A 27,376-nucleotide genomic window follows, 5' to 3' on the forward strand; every position below is an offset into this window, starting at 1 on the left:
CACCACTCTGAATAACTTCGTATCGTCCACAAATTTAATCACTTCGATTGTTGTACCAGTTTCCAGGTCGTTTATAAATAGGTTGAAGAGCATGGGCACAAGCACTGAACCCTGCGGCACTCCACTTGTGATGCTTTTCCAGTCCAAGTATTGTCCATTTACCCCACTCTCTGTTTCCTATCCACTAACCAGTTTTCAATCCACATGAGGATTTCGTCCTCGATTCCATGGCTCGCAATTTTTCTAAGTAGTCGTTCATGCGGGACCTTGTCTAATGCCTTCTGAAAATCCAGATATACAATGTCGACCAGCTCACCCTTGTATAGCTGCCTGTTTACTCCCTCGAAGAAGTGTAGCAAGTTTGGCAAGCAAGATCTTCCCTTGCTGAAGTCGTGCTGGTTGGTCCTCATCAGCTCATGTCTGTCAAGGTGATCAATGATGTGGTCCTTTATCAGCACCTCTACCATCTTTCCCACTACCGAGGTCAGACTCACCGGTCTGTAAGTTCCCGAATCTCCCCTCGAACCTTTCTTGAAGATCGGCGTGACATTCGCCACTTTCCAATCTTCTGGAATCCTTCCCGATTTGATCAACAGATTGGCTATTAGTTGAAGTAGTTCAGCTATAGCCCCTTTCAGTTCCTTGATCACCTTCAGATGGATGCCATCTTTCAGTTCCTTGATCACCTTCAGATGGATGCCATCCAGTCCCGGGGATTTATCGTTTTTAAGCCTATCAATCTGCCTACATACCTCTTCTAAACTGACCTTCATCCCTATCAGTTTCCCATCCTCATTTCCTGCGTATAGCCTTTTGGCTTCCGGTATGTTGTGTATTGAGCAGCCAGGTTTGCTCATAGGTGGGTAAAGTATATATGAATGATGGCACATGATGCAAATTTTATTCAAATAGTTATTTCATTTATTAATTGCCATAATGAATTATCAAAAGATTATTACATCATCGGAAAATCTTTACAGACGCCAAACCCTGGCCTTTCTGACAAAGATCTCAACCTGATAATTCGTTGCTCACCAATATATACCTTCAGTCCAATCTGACATCATTGGTTGTCAGCCAATCCACTAACAGAGGCTGTCCTTAGATTTAGACAAAGAAATTCCTTTACCTAGTTTTTCATACTCAAAGACAAAGTTTTTAAAGTCATATTTTTGTTTACATTAATTTCTGAATATGCATAAACATATTATAACATATCCAATACCCTATTTGTCATTCTCAAAAAGGTGAAATCAAACAGCTTGTCTGTGTCATATGCAAAACTTGTTTTGGAAAACTGACAGTTTCAGGTTTCACTGACACACACACACAGAAGATCCAGATCCCTTCCTATGCTGGAGGTCAACCTCGCTGACCTTTGCTGGGCCTCTAGAGGGTTTCCATGGTAACAGTGTTCCTGGCTTTAACCTAACCATTTCCAGATGTTGCCTCTTAGGCTCCCTTTAAGTTTCTTTAGGTTTCAAATATATAAAATTTTCTAAACCAATTCTCAGTCACACACATAATCACTCATGGGATCCCATTCACTCATACCAAGACACATATTTCATTCATATTTAATGCAAGAAAGCTTTTCTTCTATGCCCAGCATTGGAATGTGAAATCAAGCTAACCAGCTCAAGCACATCTGTTATCAATTAGACTATGAAGCTCAAAGCGGGAACTGAACAAAGACACAGAAGGGACATAGGCCGAACACAAAATGGAGTAAAGCCAAGAAGAAGAGACACACTAAAACAGAAACCCAAAAATGGAGTCATAAGAGTTCTTAATATCTCTATGTATGTATTATGCATATCTATACCCGATTTCCTCCATGATCTGGCTTAATAGCAAAATACATAAAGAGAATATTATTATGCTTTTCCTTAATATTAATCTGTAGTGTGTTTTTCTGGCCTTGGCTACATCCATATTCAGATTTTTATTCACCAACTTTTCGTACGCTTTTATTGGGCGTGGCCTTAACTAACACATATGCCTGTATCTAATTAGAGTTACTCAGAACCATACGAAAAGCAGGCATTTTTGTAGAAAAACTCCACAAAATACTGCAGCATCATATCCTGCACACTGTTCCTTCCATAGCTATCGCCCCTAAAGTCCACGAGCCACTGTTCAGTATATCCTCTTCGGTAAAAACAGATGCAAAAAATGTATTTGTTTGTCAACGATGGCTTTGTCCTCCTTTAGTGCTCACTTTATTTCATAGTCATCCAAAGGCCCATCGCTTCCTTCGCCGGTCGTTTCCCCTTAACATATCAAAAGAACGGCTTGAAGTTTTTCACCTCCTTGGCTATTTTTTCCTCATAGTCTTTTTTGGTCCTTCTTACTGCCTTGTGGCACCTGCTTTGATATTATTTGTGCTTTTTCCAGTTTTCGTCCATTTTTTACCTTTTCCATTCCTTAAACAAAGTCTTCTCGTCTCAGATCACTTCCTTCACTGCTACAGTGAGCCACACCAATTCCTTGTTCTTTTTCCTCTTGGATCCCTTGGTGATACACAGTATATATAGATTTTGCGCCTCGGTGACCGTGTCCGTAAAAAGGGACCATGCTTGCTCTGGCATTTTTACAGTGCTTATTCTCTTCTTAATCTTCTTCCCACCATGACTCTCATCCCTTTGTAATTCCCTTTTTGGAAGTTTAGTGCCGTGGCTGATGTTCTGGTCTGATGCTTTGTCCCGTGTCCAGGTCGAAGCAGATCATATTGTGATCACTGCTTCCCAGCATCCCTTCTACTCCTATACTTTGCGCCGATCCTTGTAGTCCATTTAGAATTAAGTCCAGAATTGCATTTCCTCTCATATTTTCCTTGACAAGTTGTTCCAGGAAGCAATTGCGTACAGCATCCAGGAACTTGGTCTCCCTACCACAGCCGGAGGTGCCTAGGTTCCAGTCTATCCCTGGATAATTGAAGTCATCCATAATAACCACGTTGCCTCCCTTACTGTTGTGTTTAATCTCACCAGTCATCTCTCCATCAATTTCTTTGGACTGCCCTGTGGGTCAGTAGTAGATGCCGATCTTCGTTTCCGTTCCTTTTGTCCCTGGAATTTTGGCTCATAGAGACTCTATCCTATTTTTCATTTCCAGCATGTTCTCTCCGGTAGACTCAATGCCATCTTTGACGTATAGGGCAATGCCCCCACCTTTTTGATCCACTCTGTCTCTGTGGTACAGCTTGTATCCCGGTAGCACAGTGTCCCAGATGTTTTCCTCGTTCCACCATGTTTCCGTGATGCCGATATCAAGGTTATCTTTTGTGCCATAGCTTCTCATTCACCCATACACTTGAGTTTGAGGCCTGTTACTTTCTTGCATTTCCTTCCTTCTTGTGTCCCTTTCAATCCATCAGGATTTCTGTCTTGCCTATGATCTGGTGAGTTTTCCCCGCTATCTTTCTGCACAGTATCCTCTGGGTATACTGGTCTTCAACAGAATGAGATTTAGGAGTGATCATTAATGCAGACATGAAAACTGCCCATCAGGTGGAGAAGGCGTCATCTAAGGCAACACAGATGTTGGGTTGTATCCGTAGAAGTTTCGTCAGCCAGAAGCCTGCAGTCATAATGCCATTATACAGAGCCATGGTGAGACCTCATCTGGAATATTGTGTGCAATTCTGGAGGCCACATTACCTTAAAGATGTGCTGAGAGTCGAGTCGGTTCAGCGGATGGCCACCAGGATGGTCTCAGGGCTCAAGGATCTCTCATACAAAGAGAGGCTGAACGAATTGCGGCTCTACTCCCTCGAAGAGCCTAGGGAGAGGGGAGATATGATTGAGACATTTAAATATATCACCAGACGTATCGAAGTGGAAGAGGATATTTTCTGTCTTAAAGGACCCACGACCACAAGAGGGCATCTGCTCAAAATCGAGCGGTAAATTTCATGGCGACACCAGAAAGTATTTCTTCACCGAAAGAGTGGTTGATCATTGGAACGAGCTTCTGGTACAGGTAATCAAGGCCAACAGCGTGCCAGATTTTAAGAGTAAATGGGATGCCCATGTGGGATCCCTAAGAGGGTAGAGTTGAGGAGTAGGGTCGTTGGGAGTGGGATCTCTGGGAAGGTAAGCCTAGGTGGGTGGGTCTGTTAGGTGGGCAGACTTGATGGGCTGTGGCCCTTTTCTGCCGTCATTTTTCTATGTTTCTATGTTCCTGAACCATCGACTCTTGGCTTTCCCCTTCTTCCTAGTTTAAAAACTTCTCTAATTTTCTCTTGATGTTGCTTGCAAGCAGCCTCGATCCATCTCCACTGAGGTGGAGTCCAACCTTCTTGAATAGCTTGCTCTTCCCCCAGAATGTTGTCCAGTTGCACACAAAGTGGAATCCTTCTTCCTCACAGCAGCGCCTCATCTATGCGTTGATAGCTTGCATCTCCGTCTGCCTCTTCTCGTTGGCCCTGGGTACTGGCAGGATCTCTGAGAACGCTACCCTCTGCTTTCTGGTGTTCAGCTTCCCTCCTGGGATCCGGAACTGGTCCTTCAGTCCTTCCCTCCTGTAGTTCCTGTTGCTCACATTGTTAGTCCCCACATGGATCACCACCACCGTACCTTCCTCTTACACGCTGTCGATCCTGTCGATGGGGCTCACTAGTCTTCAATCTTGGCTTCCAGTAGATAGGTCACCAGCTGATCCTGTCTTCCTCCTGTTATGTGGCTGTCGACTTGTCTGATGATGTAGTCCCCCACAACGATTGCTGTCCTCTCAATCCTCTCTGGTTGCAGGGTCCCTGGTGTATGTCCATTTCTCCAGCCATAGGTCCATGTTCACATCTGGGCTCTCGATCCCTTATCTCGAAGGATCAGTCACCTCATCTCTTCATCAATCCCTTCAGTGGTGGATGGATTCATCAGATCTTTCCAGGGGTCTACTGTTTCACGTTCCTCAACATCAGAAAGTACTCACCAAGGACGCGTCCATTTATGCTTGGGGGACTTACTTGGTATCTGGACCCAAGGTCAGTGGTCTGCTCAAAAGAAGACATTCCACATCAACATGTTAGAGCTCTGAGCAATTTGAAATGCTCTAAGAACTTTTCAAGAGAATTTTTCCAACCAAGTACTCATTGTTCGCACTGACAATCAAATAGCGATGTACTACATCAACAAACAAGGGGGAACAGGTTCTCTCCTTCTCTGTCAAGGAACTTAGAGAAGTTCTGGTAGCTCCGCTGACTGACCTTTTCAATGAGCCTCTAGAGTCGGGAGTGGTACTGGAGAACTGGAGAAGGACGGATGTGGTCCCTCTCCACAAAAGTGGAATTAAGAAAAAAGTATCGAATTACAGGCCGATAAGTCTGACTTCTGTGGTAAAAGCAAATTAATGGAAACGCTTTTAAAACAAAGAATGGTGAAGTTTCTGGAATCCTGTGGATTACAGGACAGGAGGTAACATGGATTCACTAGAGCTAGGTCTTGCCAGACAAATCTGATCAATTTCTTTCACTGAGTGACCAGAGAATTGGATAGAGGGAGTGCGCTAGATGTGGTGTATTTAGATTTTAGCAAAGCCTTTGACAGTGTTCCACACAGATGTCTAATAAATAAACTGAGTGCCCTCGGAATGGGTCCCAAAGTGACATGCTAGGTCAAGAACTGGTTGAGTGGAAGACGTCAGAGGGTAGTGATCAATGGAGATCGCTCTGAAGAAAGGGATGTTACCAGTGGTGTGCCTCAAGGTTCTTTTCTTGGGCCTGTTCTTTTTAACATTTTTATAAATGATATTGCTGAAGGGCTGTTGGGTAAGATTTGCTTCTTTGCGAATGATACCAAAATCTGCAATAGAGTAGACATGCCAGATGGTGTGAATAACATGAACAGATAGCTGTTTGGACGTAGACCTGGGGTTAGAAAGCAGGAACAAAAAATGCTCCGTGGGAAGTCAGCTGAAGGCTAATTAAAGCGTGTCCAATGCAACACTTCCACAATCATCCAACAGGGCTCCCTGTTTCGCTACAATGCTTCGTCAGGGATTTTGCTTTAAAAAAAGAACAAATTAAGTCCAAAACATTTCCAAAAAACAAAAAAGGAAGAAAAAATGCTACTTAACCCACAGTGTCCATTCACCCGCTTCCTCTCCTGTCACAAAATGGCCCCTCAGCGTTCTAAGCTAATATGCAAATCCACTCGTCATCACGCACACATGGTGACATCATATTACTTCCAATTCCACTCACATACTGGAAATACAGTCAAAAAACCCACAAAAAATACAAAAAAGTAACAAAAACATCAGCAAAACCAAGGTTTCCAATCCAAGGTACTGTTCAAACCTATCGGAGCACAGGTTTGTAACCAAAAAATCCAACGCTGTTCTCTTTTAAGTAATGATTGCTTGAAGTCACCCCCTCTAGCAGAAGGAGACACACGTTCAAGAGCCCAGCACCATAGGTCTTCAAAAGAATGTTTAAACTCTACACAATGTTGCACCATCGGAGCTTCTGCCCATTCTCACAGCAGACAGGAACGGTGCTCTATAAGACGTGTCTTCAGCACTCTGGATGTCTGTCCTACATATAACTTCTGACAAGGACATCTGATGACATATACAATTCCTCTGCTATTGCAATCTGTGGTATGATGTAAAATATACTGTTTTTGATCCACTGGGTTCACAAAAGATGAACACGTCTCCATTATACTGCATACAGAGCAATGCCCACATTTGTCATGTATTCCCCCCGACTCCCTCTCCCAGGGCTCATTCCCCTCTATTGTGACTCTGCTAGTAGGGCAGAGCTCATCTTGAATACATTTATTTCGTGAAAAAGCAAACATCATTGAACATTCCCGAAAGCAGGGGTGTACTGACAAACAGTTCCAGTATTTCTTCAAGCTACGTCCATATGCACTCGCCTGCTGAGAAAAGAGTAACACACAAGTGATTCTAGAGTCAATTTCCTGAGACTTAGAGTATTCCAACAAACGTACTCTAGGATTATATAATGCTCTAGTATATGCATTTTTACACACTTCTCTGGGTACCCTCTGTCATATAATTTCTGTTTCAGCATAGTTGATTGACGTCTAAACTCGTCTTTAGTGGAACAGATTCTTCGATACCTCAGAAACTGAGAATGAGGTAGACTTTCCTTTAAGTGCTTAGGATGAGAGCTTGAAAAGTGCAAGAATATATTGCGGTCAGTACTTTTGCAGTAAACAGTTGTAAAAAAATTTAAATCCCTGATCTCTACCAACACATCCAGGAATGCAATTTGTTTCAAATCAAATGAGCAGGTGAATTTTATGGTCTGGGCATAACTATTCAACTCATCTACAGCATGCAAAAGCTCATCAGCTGACCCTTCCCAAAGCATGAAGATGTCATCAATATATCGACACCATAATTTGGTGTTGAGGAACCAGCTAGATGGATAGACATGAGTATTCTCAAAATGAGACATGAATAAATTTGCTAATGAAGGGGCACAGGATGCCCCCATAGCAGTGCCACCGCATTGTTGGTAAAATGTATTCTGAAACACAAAAAAATTCTGTTTCAGAGAGATTGAGAAAAGTTGAATAATAAATGCTGAGGGGACCAAATGTGGGCATGGACGGGACTCCAAAGCCATGTTTAAAATTGTTAAAGCTTCTTCTTGTGGTATATTGGTGTAAAGAGACTGTCCACTCCTTGGACTCCATCTTGCGGTGTCCCTCAAGGATCACCCCTTTCCCCTATTCTCTTTAACATCTACATGTCCTCCCTGAAACTCTTTCAACTATCCCCCCTGGAAACAATCTACACTTGTGCAGATGACATCCTTGTCCTCCTTGAGACTGACCAGAACCTCACCAACCTCCACGAAAACATTACAGCTTGCATAATGAGACTCCGTGCCTGGTCCCTCTCGGTACAGATGAAACTAAATGAATCTAAAACAAAACTACTCTGGCTCGGCCCAAAATTCGAACACCTGCCCACACTTTTCACACTACCCACAGGTGATACACTACAGCTCGAGTTCTCATGCAAGGTCCTTGGTATCACTATCAATTCCTCTCTCTCCCTCAATGACCACCTCAACTCCTTGGCAAAATCATGCTTTTTCAGCCTTTACATGCTGAGGAAAGCTAGATCCTACTTCAGCCAACAACACTTTGCCATCCTTGTCCAATCCATCATCCTCTCCAAACTAGATTACTGCAACGCCATCTACTTAAATCTATCAAAAAAAAGTATTCTAAGACTCCAGCTAATCCAGAATACTGCAGCCAAACTGATCTTCTCAAAACGCAAGTCTGACCATGCCTCCCCACTCCTTGCCAAACTTCATTGGCTCCCAATAATCTCCAGAATCCATTTCAAATGTTCCTGCCTGGCATTCAAGATCATTCATGGAATCCTGCCTCCTCTTATCCCACTGTCTTTCAACTCCTCCAGTCCCGACTCCTCCAGAACTGCCCAAAGGCTTAAACTAGCCTTCCCCTCTCCACGCGGCATCCACTATTCAGGCAAACTGGGAAAATCCCTTCTCTTCAAAATCACAGGTCTTTGGAACGACCTCACCACCCCGCTGCGGAACCTGAGCTCCCTTCAGTTATTCCGCAAAAAACTGAAAACCTGGCTTTTCAGCAAATTGTAGCTCTATCCTTCCTCCCTTTCTCTCCCCCCTTCTACACATAAGTTCATGTAATCCTTTTTCTTCTTCTCTACCCACTATTTTAAGTTCTTGTAAACCGTGTCGAGCTCCATTCTCATGGAGATGATGCGGTATATAAACTTAAGGTTTAGATTAGATTAGATTAGATTAATATACATTAAAAATTTCATTTTGCTAGGGAAGGGTTAAATCATCATAATCCTAGGTGAATTTCTAAATACAAAGAATTGATCCTATTAAATACTATGTTAAGTTCAAAATTAAACAAATAGCTCTCTTTAGATCAGTTAATGAGCTTTCAAAAGGTCCAAGCTAATTCATTTCAACAATCATAAGCCAAGCTTAGATAAACTGGCAAATCTCTTCTTAGTCAGTAGCTCCATTCATACCTACAGTATTTTCCCCAAGACAGTTTCTGAGGCAGGTCGTTAATGACTCAAGCAATAAAGCATTAAAGTTCTACTTGCTCCTTTAATACCACCACATTTGGGACTTTTTATTTCTAATGTAGTTTTACCAAAGAAAATTTCTAAAGCAGATTACTGATGGCAAAAACATTCAAATTCTACTTACTTTTTTACAGTCCCGCCCAGTGGCGTACCTAGCATATGTGACACCCGGAGCCCATCATTTTTTGACACCCCCCATCTATATGAAAAATATGATTTTTAGTAACAATCCACATATCGCACAACAAAAGTGTACCTAGGAAAAGGCAGCATCTTAAACACTGCAGTGAGCACTAAAACACCAACACATACATTGTAAAACTAAACAAGCCAGATCCTGCACAGTCAATTGATTCTGTACAGTCGAAGCTATCAGAAAGCCATATCCTTTTCATACACACAGACAGATACACCCTCGCCCAATATGGAATAATCACAAACTAAAAATAGAAATATGTAGACAAAAGTTAAACTGAACCGCCAAGAAACCAGACTCTGTATACAATGCAATACCACAAAAAAATTACGGTAATTCATGTCCTCTAATACTGTGCAAAATATAAAGACAGTAGATGTAAATTTGAAAAACTGATACATAACAATCACCACTTTACAAATTAACAAATAAAAATAAAACAAATAATGAGAAATAAGAAAATACCATTTTATTGGACTAATACCCATAAGCTCGGTCCCCATCCCCACAAACCACCTGATTCCATCCACACAAGCCTTGAATTGTTTTATATTGAAATTATTATATTAAAGTATAAAAAGAAACAATATTCTGTACAATTGTCAATTTAAAAATCAGCGTTTTCTCCCCACTCTCTCTTCCCCATTTCCCTTCAGCGTCCTCAGACCACTCTCTCTCCACTTTCCTTCAGTGCACGCACATAAAAACAAGCAATTTTATATCATTTTCATTCTATTCATTCATAGAAATTAAATAATAATAATAATAATTTTATTTCTTATATACCGCTATACCCTAAGTTCGAAGCGATTTACAGTGAAAGTCGTGTCTGGAGAGAGTACAGTGTTAACAGTAGGATACAGGATAATACAAAATGAGTAGGTACTGGGGTGTTTACAGTGGTACAAGATGTTAACAAGAGAACAGTTACAGGATGTTTACAATATGATACAGGATACTACAAAGAGAGCCGGTACAGGGGTGTTACAATAAGGTACAAGATAGAAACAAGGGAACAGTTATCGGATGTTTACAATAAGGTACAGGACCCGATACAATACAATACAATATGATACAATATGAACAGTTACAAGAGATCAATGCTGTTTACAGTTCGATATCTACAATGTGCGTGAGAGAGGTACAGCATAAGCATTGGGGGAAGGGAAAGGGGAGGGAGGACTTTTGGGGAGGATTATAACTGGTGGGGGGGGAGAGATTGGGTGGAGTTGAAGAGACGGGTCTTAAGAGATTTTCTGAAGTCAGCGTATGATGTGGCTTCGAGTATTGGTTTTGCTAGCCATGTGTTCAGTTGGGCTGCCTGGAAAGAAAGCATTCTGTTTAGGTACTTCTTGTAGTGACATGATTTCAGGGATGGGTAAATAAAGAGGTTTGTTCTGCGGGAGGTCTTTTTTGGGCAGGAGGTGAGGAATTGGGATGCTAGGTAAGATGGTAGCATCCCGAATATCGCTTTGAAGCTGATGCAGGCAAACTTGAAAAGTATTCTGGATTCAGCTGGTAACCAGTAGAGTGTTTGGAGATATGGAGAGATGTGTTCCCATTTCTTGAGTCCGAAGATGAGATGGACGGCAGTGTTTTGGATTAATCTTAGTTTGTGGAGGGACTTTTTGTATGCTCCCAAAAATATGATGTTGAAGTAGTCCAGAGTACTCAGAATGGAGGCTTGTACTAATAGACGGAAGGATGATTCGTCGAAAAATTTTTTGATGGTGCAAAGTTTCCAGAGGGTAGAGATACATTTTTTGAACATTAGCTCAGTGTGTTTATCTAGTGTTAGGTGTCTGTCAAGGGTAACCCCTAGTATTTTAATAGATTGATCAATTTCGTAGTCTTTGCCATTCACGTGAATCTTGTTGTCTTTTATCTGCTCGTTAGGAGAGGCTAGGAAAAATTTGGTTTTTTCTGTGTTCAGTTTGAGTTTGTAGGCCTTCATCCAAAGTTCTATTTAGTTTAGGATATTGGATAGGTGAATGATGAAATTCGGCGAAATATCGGATAATGGAAGTAAGACGGTGATATCGTCAGCGTAAATGTGGAAGGTGAGGTTTAAGCTCTGTAATAGGTGTCCCAATTAGATGAGGTAGATATTGAAGAGGGTCGGTGAGAGCGGGGAGCCTTGGGGGACTCCACAGTTGTTGTTCCAGCTGAAGGAGAGATTATCATCTTTGAGTACTTGATAGGACCTGAGTTCGAGAAATCCCCGGAACCAGGTAAGAGTGTTTCCTGAGATGCCTATTGCCTCCAAACAGTTCAGCATGATGGAGTGGTCAACTAGGTCAAAGGCGCTGCTTAGATCCAGTTGGAGAATCAAAACATTGGAGCCTTGACTGAGAAGGGAGTGTAGGAAGTTTAGCAGGGAGGCCATTATAGTTTCGGTGCTGAAGCCGGGTCTGAAACCAGATTGGTTGGTATGTAGTAAGTTGAATTTGTCTAAGTGGTCTAAATAATGCCAGTCACATAACAAAACATGATTTTACAAAAATAATTCCCTGCACAGTCAAGCCTGCAAGGATTACTAGATGTCTTTCAGCAGCTCCCCTCCCTCCCCTTACCTTTGTGGCCAAGTCAAAATGATCTACCAACAATAACATTTTAAAAACACAAAGCACACTGTACGCAGAGAAAATATTATCATTTATATTCTGCGGGTTTTCAAAGAGGTCAAAGCAGATGACTTTATGCAATGTCACCTCAGTAACAATAGACAAATATACCCCCTCTCTTTTTACTAAACTGCGATAGCGGTTTTTAGCGCAGGGAGCTACGCTGAATGCCCCACACTGCTCTCGACGCTCATAGGCTCCCTGCGCTAAAAACCACTATTGCGGTTTAGTAAAAGGGGGCCATAGTGCAAAATATAGACAGCATATATAAATTCTCAAAACGGACACATTTTGATCACTAAATTGAAAATAAAATCATTTTTCCTACCTTTGGTAATTTCATCAGTCTCTGGTTGCACTTTATTCTTCTGACTGTGCATCCAATATTTCTTCCCTTCTTTCAGCCTCCTGTATGCTTCCTCTCCTCCAGACCTCATTCCCTTCCCAAACTTTTTCTTTATTTCACCCTGCCCCTTCTTTCTTTCTCTCTCCATGCCCCCTTTCTTTCTGTATGTCTGTCTCTCTCTCTCTCTCTTCGTGCCCCATTTCTTTCTTTGTTTCACACTGCCCCCTTCTTTCTCTCTCCATGTCCCCTTTCTTTCTTTATGTCTGTCTTTCTCTCTCTCTCCATGCCCCATTTCTTTCTTTCACCCTGCCCCCTTCTTTCTTTCTCTCTCCATGCCCCCTTTCTTTCTCTATGTGTGTCTGTCTCTCTCTCCGTGCCCCATTTCTTTCTTTCACCCTGCCCCCTTCTTTCTTTCTCTCTCCATGCCCCCTTTCTTTCTGTATGTCTGTCTTTCTCTCTCTGTGCTCCATTTTTTTTCTTTCACCCTGCCCCCTTCTTTCTTTCTCTCTCCATGCCCCCTTTCTTTCTCTATGTCTATCTTTCTCTCTTTCCGTGCCCAATTTTTTTCTTTCTTTGTTTGTTTCACCCTGCCCCCTTTCTTTCTTTCTCCCTGCCCTCCCTCATGCCACCGCCATTGGGAAACATGCTGCTGCCACCACTGCCGGGGAAAGGCTGACACTGCCACCATCGGGAACAAGCTGGCACCAAGTTCTCCCTCCCTGCTTTTCTTCCTCACGGAGCCGACCAACGTCAATTCTAACATCTCCAACTTCAGAATTGACGTCGGTTGGCGAGAATTGGTCGGCCCCGTGGGGAATAAAAGCAGGGAGAACTCGGCGCCGACCTGTTCCCGATGGCGGCAGTGGCAGACTTTCCCGACGGCAGCCTATTCCCCGGTGGGTGGCCAGCTGTGCACCCCCTTGGGGCATGCACCCGGGGCGGACCGCCCCCCCCCCCTTGGTACACCACTGGTCCCGCCACACTTGGAGCTGTTAGTCACTGTTGCGTATAGTAGCTTGTGATGCAGCTCTATTTTAGATACTTTAATGCATGCGCCTCACAATCACCACTAAAGGCGCATACGTATGCGCTACAGCTACTAACGCTCTAATAAATAAATAGCGCATTAATAAATGAATGCTTTCTTACAAATATCCAAAGTTTTTAACTTTTCTAAAAATATAATTTATTGGAAAAACTATTTTCTAATCATAAACTTACATTAACAATCCTTTATACTCAAGGTCCTGACAAAAAAACTCATTGGCACTTGAGCACTTTAAAGTTTTTATCATTTTAATTCATAGTGAGTAGTGGTGTCTTTACGCATGCGCAGACAAAAAACATAATGCTCATTACAATACTGCCACTAACCCAGCACTCAAAAAAAACCAACTCCTTAAAACTCACAATCTTGTGTGGCTTGTATATTAAACACTATAATTTATACTATTATATAAAAAAAGAAATAACTTACTATTGCCATATGTCCAATACACAAATTCAAGAATAAAATGCCTATTACAAAATTCATATGCATGCCTAACATCATAAATCAAGCAAACTAAATGCTTAAAGTGCTAAATAATCTACTAAGAATAAAATACAATGGTCAATTCTCTATAATATATCTAAACATGTCCCAATCCTTATCACAAATATCAATAAAAGTTCACAAAAATTTATATAAAGACTGCTCATTACTTAATTCTAATAAACAGAAAAGAAACGGGTCCCCGTTGGGCTTGTCAATACTCTTTAAAGATAAGTGTTGATTTGCTGTGTATAAAAAAGAAAAAGTTAACAATAATAATAATTAATTTATGATACAGTAAAAATTGGCTACACAAAGAAGGAGGTGGAGGTATTTTGGTCAGTGATGGTAATCCTAAAACCCGAATGACTTGGCATTGGATTGAGATATCCTGGGATTGAATTATCCCTATCCAAGTGGGTTACTGAGACCATTTTACTCCATGATCTCTTTCTAATACCCTTTAGTGGGATTTAGTTTGTACTGAGACAGACTTAAAGATCTTAATTTGTATACGTTAGAGGAAATATGCAAACTTCTTAAATTGCTAAAGATATCTCCATATGTAGTCAAAAATATGCTCGGAGACATAGGGCTACTTTTATGAAGCCGCGTTAGTGGCTTTAGCGCACGCATATTTTTAGCGTGCGCTAACCCCCATGCTAGCCGATAAACTACCGCCTGCTCAAGAGGAGGAAGTAGCTGCTAGTGCAGCTGGCAAATTAGCACGTGCTATTATGCTCGTTAAACCGCTAACGCGGCTTCGTAAAAGGAGCCAATAGAGGCAAAAACAAGGGGCGAACCCCAAGAATGTTACCTCACCACCCAATCATTGCATATATTGGGTATATGCACATATTGGGTGGTGAGGCAACACTCTTGGGGTTCGCCCCTTGGTTTTGCCTCTATGTCTCTGAGCATATTTTTGACTATATATGGAAATATCTTTAGCAATTTAAGAAGTTTGAATGTTTTATAGGAGAATGATTTTTTTGCAGTTTCCAGATACCTTTCTTCATTCACTCCTAGTGATATTAGACCAAAAGTTTTTGGTTTTCCCAGTATTGTTTTGACTTACTTTGGAGGAAAGGTAGGAGAAGGGAGATATGATAAGAGACATTTAAATACTCAAAAATAATTGAAATGTTAGCCAGCGGTGGAAGCACCTGTCAGAAACACACATTTAAATCAATTTATTTAATATGTAATTACAGCTCTAAAATGGGGAAAAAAGGGAGGGAATTGGTTATATTTGCTTTTAGTGATAATGTTTATTATATATTAACTGCTGTATTTGTTGTATTTGAAATGAAGTGTATCATGTGATGCATGGGAAGGGGCCTAAGGCCCTGATTAGCTCTAGCACCTCAGGCTCCTCCCTTGAGATGCCTGAGCCAATCAGGGACTTTCTTAGGGAGTAGCCTAAGGAAGTCCCTGATTGGCTAGCCAATCAGGGACTTCCTTAGGCTACTCCCTAGGAAAGTCCCTGATTGGCTCAGGCATCTCAGGCTCCTTCGAAGGGAGGATTCCAAGGCGCCTAAGCCAATCAGGGCCTTAGGGCCCCTCCCCATGTATCACATGATACACTGGGGCGGGGCCTAAGGCCTCAAGCATCTTGGAAGGCATTGGAGCAGGAGACTGAGCACCCCTCCTGCTCCGTTACAAGTATGGGGGTGGGGAGAGGACCAGAACAGGGAGGGGGCGTCCCTTGGGTGGCAGGAGGGCGTCGGCATCCCTCCTGCAATATGTTTTTGGAAGGGGAAGTCGGGTGTTTTACAGATGACAGGAGAGAGTGGGAACCTTCCTGCCACAGAGGCAGACGGCGGTGGGTATCGGCGTGGGGAACAGATTAAAACCACAGGCTGGCAATGCGTTTTGCAGAATATATAAAAAAGAAAGAATTCCTTTTTTATATATTCTGCAAAAGTGCATTGCCAGCCCATGGTTTTAAAGGGCAGGAGAGTCGGTAAGAAGTGAAGCGACTGGTCCTCAGCAGTCACTTCACTTCAGATCGGCAAGCCCAATCGGTTTTCCTTCTTCTGCTTAGTGAATCGCTGCCTTCCTACTTTGCATGCGGTTTCCCCTCATATGCATGCGTGGATCAGGTCGGAGGTTGATCGGCCAGGAGGTTAGTGAATCGGATTGGGGAGCAATCGCAAAACCAGTAAAACTGGTTTTGTGATCGTCAGGACACAATCAGAAGCGTTAGTGAATCTAGCCCTAAGAGCTGGTTGAAAGGCAGAAAACAGAGTGTTGTCACTGGAAATCCACTATGGCAACAACTCCCAAGTCTTTGCAGGAGAATTCAAACTGATGTGCGAAGGGAGAGGGAAGAAACTCACACTGGCACACAAATAAAGGATCAATTGTAAATAGCACTGGAGCTTCAGGGAGAGTTTCTAGGCCAGCATACAAATGGCTTTACCCAATGAAAAGGCCAGTCATTTGTAATTCGGGAAGATTCTTGGTTGGTTCCCTACCAGTTAGTAGGATGCCATGAACTCCCAAGGCCTTGCATGTTTAAACTATACTTATGTATCTGGCAATTTTTTCCTTGACCTCCTCTAGAGATAGAGAAAGAACTGAGGGGGTATGAAGCCTGATCATGTAGTTATTTACAGCAAACAAGATTAGGTTTAAATGGTCAATATTCTCAATGGAGAAGAGTAAATAGTCGGGTTCCCCAGCAGTCTGTGATGTTTTCGCAGTTTTTAAAATCAGTGATCTAGAGATGGGAATAGCTAGTGAGACAATTTAATTTGTTGATGACACAAAGTTGTGGTATTCCCCATGGGTCTGTGCTGGGACTGCTGCTTTTAACATATTTATCAATGATCTAGAGATAAGAATAACTAGTGAAATAATTGAATTTGCTGATGACACAAAGTTGTTCAAAGTTGCTAATCACAAGAAGACTATGAAAATTTGGAAGATACCTTGAAATTGGGCATCAAAATGGCAAGTGACGTTCAATGTGAGCACATGGTCTCTCTCAGAGAAAGAGATAATAGTTACTGAGGATCAGCAGACTGAATGGGCCATTTGGCCTTTATCTGTCATGTTTCTTTCTTTCTTTCTATGTGCAAAGTGATGCATGTGGGAAAGAGGAACCCGAACTATAGCCATGTGAATCAGAGTTTCATGTTAGGAGTCACTACCCAGGAACAGGATCTAGGTGTCATCATTGAGGATATGTTGAAACCCTTAGCTCAATGTGCTGTTGTGGCTAAAAAGGCAAATAGAACATTAGGAATTATCGGGAAAGGAATGGAAAACAGATGAAAATGTTATAATGCCCTTGTATCACTCTATGGTATGGCCACACCTCGAATATTGTGTGCAATTCTGCTCGCCATATCTCAAAAAAGATATAGCAGAATTAGAAAAGGTATAGAGAAGGATGATAAAAATGAGGAAAGGCTAAAGTGGCTAGGGCTCTTCAGCTTGGAGAAGACAGGTCAGAGGTGATATGATAGAGGTCTATAAAATACTGAGTGGAGTGGAAGGGATAGGAGTGAATCACTTGTTTACGCTTTCTAAAAATACTAGGACTAGGGGGCATGCGATGAAACAACTAATTTTAAAACAAACCTGAGAAAATATTTCTTCACATCATGTAATTAAACTCTGGAATTCGTGCCAAAGAATGTGGTGAAATCAGCTTAGCATGGTTTTTAAAAGGTTTGAATAATTTCCTTAAAAAGAAGTTCATAGGTCATTATTGAGATGGCTTGGGAAATCCACTGTATATTCCTAAGATAAGCAGCATTAAATCTGTTTCACTTCTTGGGTTCTAGCTAGGTACTTGGGACCTGGGATGACCACTGTTGGAAACAGGATGCTGAGCTTGTTGGACCTTCTGTCCGATCCAGTATGGCAATTCTTCTGTTCTTATAAGCCCCTACCTGCCTCAAGACAGCTCAATTTTACTTAAAGGTTGGTCAGGATGGACTCCCCAGCCTGTTTAATGATCCTATCATGTCAAATTTGCTTTGGATTGATGGCAGAAGAGCACATGAGGGGAAGGAAGCAGAGTTTGGAGTGACAGGAACCTTGGTTATTGGGGTACAAGTCTCTCCTAGAGCCTGCAAAAGCTGACATAGTGTTGGCGAAATGCAGATGCCAGAGACCGATGAGATTTTTTCAGGGATCCAAACAGGTTTGGAGGATCCAAAAGAGTTCAGCCATCTGGATCCTGCTTGTCTTCATCCAATACTAAAAAAACCCACAATGATGCCAGGCTGATATCCAAAATTCCCTGCTTAGAAGGGAGATGTTTGGAGTACTAGAAGTTCTAGGAACAGATAAGTTGGACAAATGGGTTTTTGACATGATACAAGAAGGTTACAAGCTCAGTTTGTTGTCCACTTTGGGAAATCTTTGTGGATTCCCTGATGGGGAGACCAGAGAAAGTAGATAAAGTCTGAGTGACAGTACAGAGACTGCTAAATATTCAAGCAATAAAGTTAGTCCCAGACACAAGAGAGGTCTCCGACAGATACTCTATATACTTTTTCATACCCAAGAAAGACTCAGATGATTGCAGATCTATTCTAGATATCAAGTCAGTCAATGCAGCCCTCAGAGTGCCCAAGTTCTGAATGGAAATGGTGCACTCAATCATTGCCTCAGTAGCATCAGTAAAGTTCCTAGTATCTCTGGATTTAACGGAAGCATACCTGCATATTCCTATCTTCCCGGAACACAGGAAATTTCTATGCTTCCATGTGCTGGAGAGATATTTTCAATTCTCAGCACTGCCCTTTGGGTTGGCTACAGTGCCTCACACATTTACCAAGGTGATGGTAGTGGCAGCAGCACACCTGCACAGGGCAGGCTTTCAGGTGCACCTGGACCTGGATGATTGGCTAATCAGATCCCTGTCCAAGACTAGTCATAAGATGGTGACTTGAGTAGTGCAGCTCCTGCAGGAACTGGGGTGGATAATCAATTTCCAGAAAAGTCACCTGGTTCCGACTCAAATCCTAGATTATTTAGGAGTGCTCTTCAGGACAGCAGAAGGCAGCATTTTTCTTCCAGAGCCTCGGAAACAAAAGCTATGAAAATAGATTTTGCAAATGCTAGTGATGCTTAAAGCTTGGCACTACTTGCAAGTCTTAGGGTCGATGGTAGCCACCATAGAGGTGGATCTTTGGGCAAAAGCTCACTTGTGTCCCCCTTAGAATGCTCTGTTATGGGCTCCGTTAGCAAATTTGCTTCAGATGATGTTGCTATTGATGGTGGAAGCGCATCACAGCTTACAATGCTGGCTCCAGAGGGACTCGCTTTCCAAGGGAGTTCATCTTCACATTCAGACCTGGGTGATACTCATGATAGATGCCAGTCTGTGTGCCTGGGGAGCTCATGTAAAATGATCATCTCTCCCTTCCTCTCCTCCATCCCAATTCTTCCTATTTCCTCTCTCTCCCCCACATGTGCAGTATCTCACCCATCCTCTTGTGCAGTATCTTTCTATCCCTCTCTCCCATCCCCCTGTGCAGAACCCTTGCAGCTTCTAACCCTCCCTTCTTCCCATCCTCCTGTGCAGCATCTTTCTATTCCTCTCATCCCCCTCCCGCTGACCCTTTCATCTCTTCCTCCCATCCAAACCCCAACCGCGAGCCAAAATACATGGAAACAAATGACAACGTCGGCAGCACAGGCTGCATCATGGCCTGCCGTTCTCACATCTGGGCATTCCTCTGCTGCATCACTGATGATGTCATCAGCAACAAGCAACAGCTACACATGAGAAGGACAGGCCACGATGCAGCCTGTGCAGCTGATGCTGCCATTTGTTACCAGATATTTCAGTCTCGCGGTCAGGGTTTGGATGGGGGGGGAGAGATGGAAGGGTCAGCAGGGGGGTGTATGGTGGGGCAGGGAAGCGCTGCTGCCAGTGACTAGGGCTTATTTTCGAAGGTAGGGCTTATATTAAGACCTACCCCAAAAATCATGCTAGGACTTATTTTCGGGGTAGGTTTTATTTTCAGGGAAACACAGTAGTTTGTTAAACCCAGATGTCCTGGAACAGCACAACTGAAATTGATGCTCTGATGGCTGTATAGTATAAATTGTTCATGATTAGGCAGTTGTTTGGATTTTTAAAAAAAGTAAATCCCATGTCTTTTTAGTGTGCTGCAACTAACATTAGGCACTTTCTAGCAAATTCTGTCTAGTCTGCTGAAATTTAGGCACCTACATCGGTGCGCCTAACATACTTTCCCTTTTACAAAGCTGAGTTAGGCTTTTTTATTACCTGCTATGGTGATATGAGCTCTGATGCTCATAGGAATTCTATGAGCATCAGAGCTAATACTGCCACAGCTGGCAATAAAAAAAAGCCTAATGTGGCTTGGAGGGGGGTGTTAACAGGTTAATAAGCTTAATTGTCACTTAAGTCCAATTAATGGTACTTATGAGGTGTTAATTGAAAGTTTGCTGCTTAACCCCCTCCCCACCAACAACCCCTTTAATAAAAAGTAGGCACCTAGTCCAAAGTGCCTACCTAAAAGTGGGCATGGTTATAGGGTTGGATCATATGTGTTTTTGAGTTAGGTGCTTTAACAAGTGTAGGCATTTAGGCAAAGAAAAGCCTGCCATAAATATGATGTTCCTAAAGTTAGGACACCTAGCAATGCCTAACTAACATCACTTAGCTGACATTAGACATGATCCTCTATAATGCACCTTTTATAGAATCATGCTTAGTGCTGCACTAGTTGGTGCTGATTATTTAGGCAACCTTTGGGGAAAATTCTATAAATGGTGTCAAAAAGATAGGAGCCTTTTACAGAATTGCACCTAATTTAAAACTTAGGCACCTGTAATGTAGACCAGGGTTTTAAATGCCCAAATTCTTTAGAGAATCATGAAGCCATATTAGAGCACCAATTGCTCTGCTAGCTTACATGGCATTTCAATATTAATGACCTTATTTTCATGGCCAGATTGGAGAAAACCACACAGTCAAAACTGGTTTAGTGACGATCATTGGATGATTGCTAACTTTAGGGCATCTGGGCCACTGTTTTATTTGAGCACACTTATTTTGAAAAACACCACAGTATGTAACATGATGTAAAGGGGTGGCCTATCATTTCGCTATTATCTTACAAATTAAATAAGCATATGTTCCATCCTCCATGGGCTCTGCCAGTCTGTTAATTCTGATAACAGACTTCACCTTATGGTCCGCTTCCAAGGGAAACCGTTGTCCACCATAGTTTCAATATATGGAAACATCAAGAGCGTGAAGTGCGCATACTCCTGGCTGACTCGCCAATTGAGCATGGGTACACAAGCGCACCCTTTAAGCAGCAGTTGCCAATTAAGCTGCTAGCTTTCGCTCTAGGTGTGTAAAAAGTACATGGAAAATAACGACGCAAATTTTATTAAAATAGTTATTTTGTTTATTAATTGTCATAATGGACCTCATAAGGTTAGTTTTTGCATCACTGGGAGGTCTTTACAGACGCCAAATGCTGGCCTTTCTGACAAAGATCTCAATCTGAGAATTTGTTGCTTCCCAATATGTACCTTTTGTCCTGCATAACATCATTACTTGTCAACCAATCCATTAACAGAGGCTGTCCTTAAATTTGGACAAGGAACTTCCTTTTAACATGGAATAAAAGTTTCAGAAATCATATTTTTTGTTTACATTCATTTCTGAATATACATAACCATTTTATAACATAGCCAAAAACTTTAAATCTAAACCTATTTATCTGTTTCAGAAAGCCTGCATTTCAAAGTGTTGAAAAATTCATGGCCCTCCCTGTCAGCACAGAGAAGGAGGAGAAGGGGCTATCCCCCTGCTCTGAAAAACTGGTTCAGTGTTTCTGATTCTAACTATTTCCAGATGTTGCCTCAGGATTTCTCTTAGAGTTCCTTCAGGTTTAAAATATATAAAATATTAGAAATTAAGTACACACCATTCTTTCACATATCTTTCATACATACATCATTCGGGGCCCCTTTCATCCACAACACGATATATTACATTCATACTTAATACATATTATATCTGTTTGGAATATGGAGTCTAATATGCTCTTCCTAACCAGCTTAAGCACATCTGGTATCAATTAGACCATGAGGGAAGCTGAACAAAGGCTCAGACAGAGAGAAAGAAACATGAAGGCAGTTTCATACCTCCATCTAATATAATAAAGAGCTAGCCGCGCACGCACACTCCTATTTGCGTGTTCGCATGCGCGCTAATACATCACCAGTCGATCGCCTCCACAAGCCGGACCGCAGCCAGACAATGATCTCCGTTCCTCCTGCCGCCGCCGATCTCTGTTCCTCCTTTGCCACCCGCCCCCTTCTCTTCCTGCGGGCCCGAATGGCGATTCCAGCAGCGTGTGCATCAGTCTTCACACGCTGCTTCGGGCCCTTCTACTGCCCTGATTTGCTCTGCCGCGTCTCTGATGATGTCATCAGGGATGTACCAGAGTAAATCAGGGTAGTAGAAGGACCCGAAGCAGCGTGTGGAGACTGATGCAAGCGCTGCTGGAATCACTATTTTTGTAGTCCGGACCGCGGGAAGGGAAGGGGTAGAGGAAACGCTAATGCTGCTGCACAGGGAACTGGTGGGGGGGGGGGAGGGAAATGGAGGGGGAGGGAATGCTGCTTTGGACAGACAGACAGAGAGAGGAAGGGAAACAAAGAAAATAAGAAAGACACAGGGGCAGGTGCACAGGGAACTGGTGTGGGGGGAGGGAAATGGAGGGGGATGGAATGCTGCTTTGGACAGACAGACAGAGGGAGGAAGGGAGACAGAAAGAAAAGAAGAAAGACACAGGGGCAGGGAGATACACAGAAAGACAGACAGGCAAAGGGGGCCAGGGACAGAGACAGACAGAAAGGACAGCGGGAGCTGCATCAGGAGGGGTGCGGGATGCGGCAATGGGAACTTTTCCAATGGGTGCAACTGGGCGGCTGTCGAGAACCTCTGATCAGGGGCAGAGCAAGGTAAGAGTATCAAAGGGATAAGAAGGAGGAGGGGGATAAAAAAGGAAGGGATGCCTACTGCTGGACAGGGGGAGAAGGAAAGAGATGCTGATGGACAGGGGGGGTGAAGAAAAAGGAACGGAGGACTAATGTTGGACAGGGGGAGAAGGAAAGAGGTGCTGCTGGACAGGGGGGAGGTAAAACAAAGGGAGAAGGGCTGCTGCTGCATAAGGAGAGCAGTGAAGGGGTGGTGGTGGACACAGGGGAGGTAAAAGGAAGGGAAAATGGACAGGGGGAGCAGGCAAGGGGTGGTGATGGACAGCCAAGGAAAAAGAAAGGCAGAAAGAAAGAAAGCGGCTAAGGAGAGAGAGAGAAAGTAATAAAGACAGACACACACACATATGTTCTAGCACCCGTTAATGTAACGGGCTTAAAGACTAGTGTAATATATATATATCTTGATTTCCTCTGTGGTCTGGCTTAATAGCAAAGTTCATAAGGAGAATATTATGCTTTTCCTTAATATTATTCTGTAGTGTGTTTTTCTGGCCTTGGCTACATCCATATTCAGATTTTTATTCACCAACTTTTCGTACGCTTCTATTGGGCATGGCCTTAACTAACACATATGCTTGTATCTAACTAGAGTTACCCAGAACCATACGAATAGCAGGTGCTTTTGTAGAAAAACTCCACAAAATACTGCACCATCATGTCCTGCACTGTCCATTCCATAGCGCCCCCTACAACCCACGAGTGCCACTACTGCTCAAGATTTACTTACATTTGAGGGGAATTGGATCTGTTTGTTTCAGGATTACTCCTCTGTATGACAAGCGCTGGCAGTTTTCATTGATTTGTGCAGATCTAGTACAGTGTAAGATGCACTTCATGCTGGCATACTCTGTGACGCTGAAGATTTTTACTAACATTGGATAGCGGGCTTTTGAAACTGCCTCAACTGAAGGGGAATTTTTGAAATCTCTGCCTTCAACCCACAAAACTATGGTCCTTAAAGCTATGAGTCCACTATGAGGGACTTGATCAATTCTTTGAGAAATCACATCAGGCGCAGGACTTTTTAAATACTCTGAGGCCTGCAGTGACTGCGCCTAGAACTTTGATCTATTTCTAGGTGCTGTGCTTGTCATGTGTTGCGTTTGAGCAAGCAAACATTGAACTTGGAGATTCTCTTCATTTTCTCCCTTGGAAATCCAGTACCTTTTGATTACTATTGTTGTTGATGACCCTTATTGGTTTGCTCTTTGGTTACAATGTTCTTTTGGGGCGAACAGGGACACTTTGGTGACTGTTAAGAGTTTGGTTAGCTCACAAGGAGGTATGGGGGAGGGAGGATGGGAGAGAAGAACTTATGGTTTTGGAGAGGGGTTGGGGAGAGGATTGGGGTGGATTTGGGATAGGGGGTTAGGGTGGGGGGAGTTGGTGGAGGGAAAGGGGGGAATTGGTTGTTGCAGTGGAAGGGCTTGGATTGGTCATATGTCTGTGTGGAGGAGGGGTGTGTGTGTGTGCACATTGCATGAGTTTGGGGAGTGGCATGGGCTGGGCTGCCCTACCAGCCTTAGTTTTCTGTGAGCGTTGCTTGAATCTAGGTAGAATGGTTGACGTCCATTAAAATTTTTTCATGGAACGTAGGGGGTGTTCATAAGAACATAAGAATTGCCACTGCTGGGTCAGACCAGTGGTCCATCATGCCCAGCAGTCCGCTCCCGCAGCGGCCCCTAGGTCAAAGACCAGTGCACTAACTGAGACCAGCCCTACCTGCGTACATTCCGGTTCAGCAGGAATTTGTCTAACTTTGTCTTGAATCCCTGGAGGATGTTTTCCCCTATACCAGCCTCCGGAAGAGCATTCCAGTTTTCCACCACTCTCTGGGTGAAGAATAACTTCCTTACGTTTGTACGGAACCTATCCCCTTTTAACTTTAGAGTGTGACCTCTTGTTCTCCCTAACTTGGAGAGGGTGAACAACCTGTCTTTATCTACTAAGTCTATTCCCTTCAGTATCTTGAATGTTTCGATCACGTCCCCTCTCAGTCTCCTCTTTTCAAGGGAGAAGAGGCCCAGTTTCTCTAATCTCTCACTGTACAACTCCTCCAGCCCCTTAACCATTTTAGTTGCTCTTCTCTGGACCCTTTTGATTAATACTGTGTCCTTCTTTATATACGGTGAGCAGTATGCAGTATTCCAGGTGAGGGCGTGCCATGCCCGGTACAGAAAAAAGAAAAGTTTTCAACAGTTTTCTAAAATGTTCATAAGAAGTGGATCTAATTAATAATGGACAGAAATCTTTGTCATAATAAGCTGCTTGGTAGGAAAGACAATGCCCCTGATGTTTCTTACTTTTACAGCTGAAGGGAATGTAAATAGGGCATGAGATTTTCTACTATTCTTATGCACCACAATAACAAATCTGTCAACAAGATATAATGGGGCAACACTAAAAACAACTTTATAATATAAGCATCCTAACTTAAAGATCACCCGGGCCTCGACCGGAAGACAATGTAATTCACAGTAATAGGGGGGTTACGTGGTCATACTTCCTCAGACCATAAATCATTCTTACCGCTGTATTCTGAACCAAGGTCAATCTAGCCACATTTTTCTTAGTACTTGTCAAATATACAATATTACAATAGTCCCGTATATTTAGAAAGTTTCTGAACTAGAATTGTAAAAGCAGCGGCATCGAAGTAGGATCTGATGGTACGTAGTTTCCATAAGGTATAGTATCCCTTTTGAACCACTGCATCAATCTGATTTTTCATGGTCATGCACTGATCAAGTACAACTCCCAAGATTTTAATTGTAGGGCTTATTGTGTTTCACATTGAATTGATCTTAATTATTGGTTCAAAAATGATCTTTTGTGATGACACAAGGAAGAATTTGTTTTTTCCTGGTTTAATTTTAATTTGAATTCCTGCATCCAGGATTCCATCGTATTTAGCACACTCAATAAGTTGAGTACTGTTGGATAGCGTTTTACAGCATGGGATGACTATTGTGATATTGTCAGCATAGCTGAACAACCTTAGACCCAGGATTCTCATCCAATGGCCTAATGAAAGTAGGAGAAAGTAGGGAGCCTTGTGGGAGTCCACACGGGTTTTTCCAGATAGCTGAGAGTGTATCCTTGAATTTAATCTGATAAAGTCTTGATTCAAGGAATCCTTTAATCTATTAGAGTACTTTACCATGGATTCCTAAAGAATCCAAGCATTCCAACAGTTTGTGGTGGTCTACTAAATCAAAAGCACTACTCAGATCAAACTGAAGTACTAGTGCGTTGCTATCTTTGCTTAGAAGTCTGTTCAAATAATCCAATAATGTAGCTAATACTGTCTCTGTACTATAGTGGGATCTAAATCCTGATTGAGAATCGTGGAACAAAGAATGGGATTCTAGATATTTTGTTAGTTGAATTTGCACCATCCCCTCCATGATCTTTGTGAAGAAAGGGATAGACACTATCGGTCAATAGTTTGAGGGTAGATAAATTGATTCCTTATTGTTTTTAATAATAGGTGTAATAATTATGTTATCCTCTTCTTACGGAAAAATACCTTTATCTAAAGAGTCGGTAATCCATTCTAACACTTTCATTTTAAATTCCGGAGGTGCGCAGGACATAAGATTAGCAGGGCAACAGTCCAACATGCAGTAAGATTTAGAGTATCTGGAAAATAATTTGGAGAAATCTGTCCAATCTGGGTTGTCAAAAGTGGACCATATTAGGTTAACTGGGACTTCATCTTGTGCCTTCTCTGAATAATTTTTTATACTTCCTAGGCTTGGTGGGCATGAGGTTCGTAAATCCATGATTCTAGAACTAAAGAATGTTGCCAAGTCGTTTGCAGTTGGTAATGGCATTTGAGATACTTGTAAATGTTTTGTCATATCAAACACCCTATTAACCAAGTTAAACAATTTTTTGATGTTAATGTTAGTAATGCCAACCTGAATTGAATAGTAGGCCTTTCGTTTTTCTTTTATTTTTAATGTGTAATTTTCTACCTCCTTTCGCCATATTTCTTTATCTGCAATCAATTTAGATTTAATCATTTTCTTTCAAATTGTCTCACTCTCCGTTTCATTTCTAATATTCATCATACCATTTGTTTCCATCATCTAAGCATCTTTTTTTAGGGGCAATTTCATCTAAGATGGAGTTTGATGCAATTTTCCATTCTGATGGAAATTCATTGACATTACCAATTGGACCAGAAATGGATCTTTGATCTTAATACAGTTATTTCTTTTGGATTAAACAGTGAAGTGGAATGGATGTCTCTGATCTAATTTTAAATTTCCCGGTGCTCTGCATAGTGCTTTACTCTGATTGGTTAGACCAGGGGTAGGGAACTCCGGTCCTCGAGAGCCATATTCCTGTCGGGTTTTCAGGATTTCCCCAATGAATATGCATGAGATCTATTTGCATGCACTGCTTTCAATGCATATTCATTGGGGAAATCCTGAAAACCCGACTGGAATACGGCTCTCGAGGACCGGAGTTCCCTACCCCTGGTTTAGACAGTCATATGATAAGTAGATATTTAAACAGCTTTTCAGACGCCGACGCCATGTTGAAAAAGACTTGAAGCTGGCAGCGAGTCT

This window comes from Geotrypetes seraphini, chromosome 10 (genome assembly GCF_902459505.1).
Source record: "Geotrypetes seraphini chromosome 10, aGeoSer1.1, whole genome shotgun sequence".
NCBI lineage: Eukaryota > Metazoa > Chordata > Amphibia > Gymnophiona > Dermophiidae > Geotrypetes > Geotrypetes seraphini.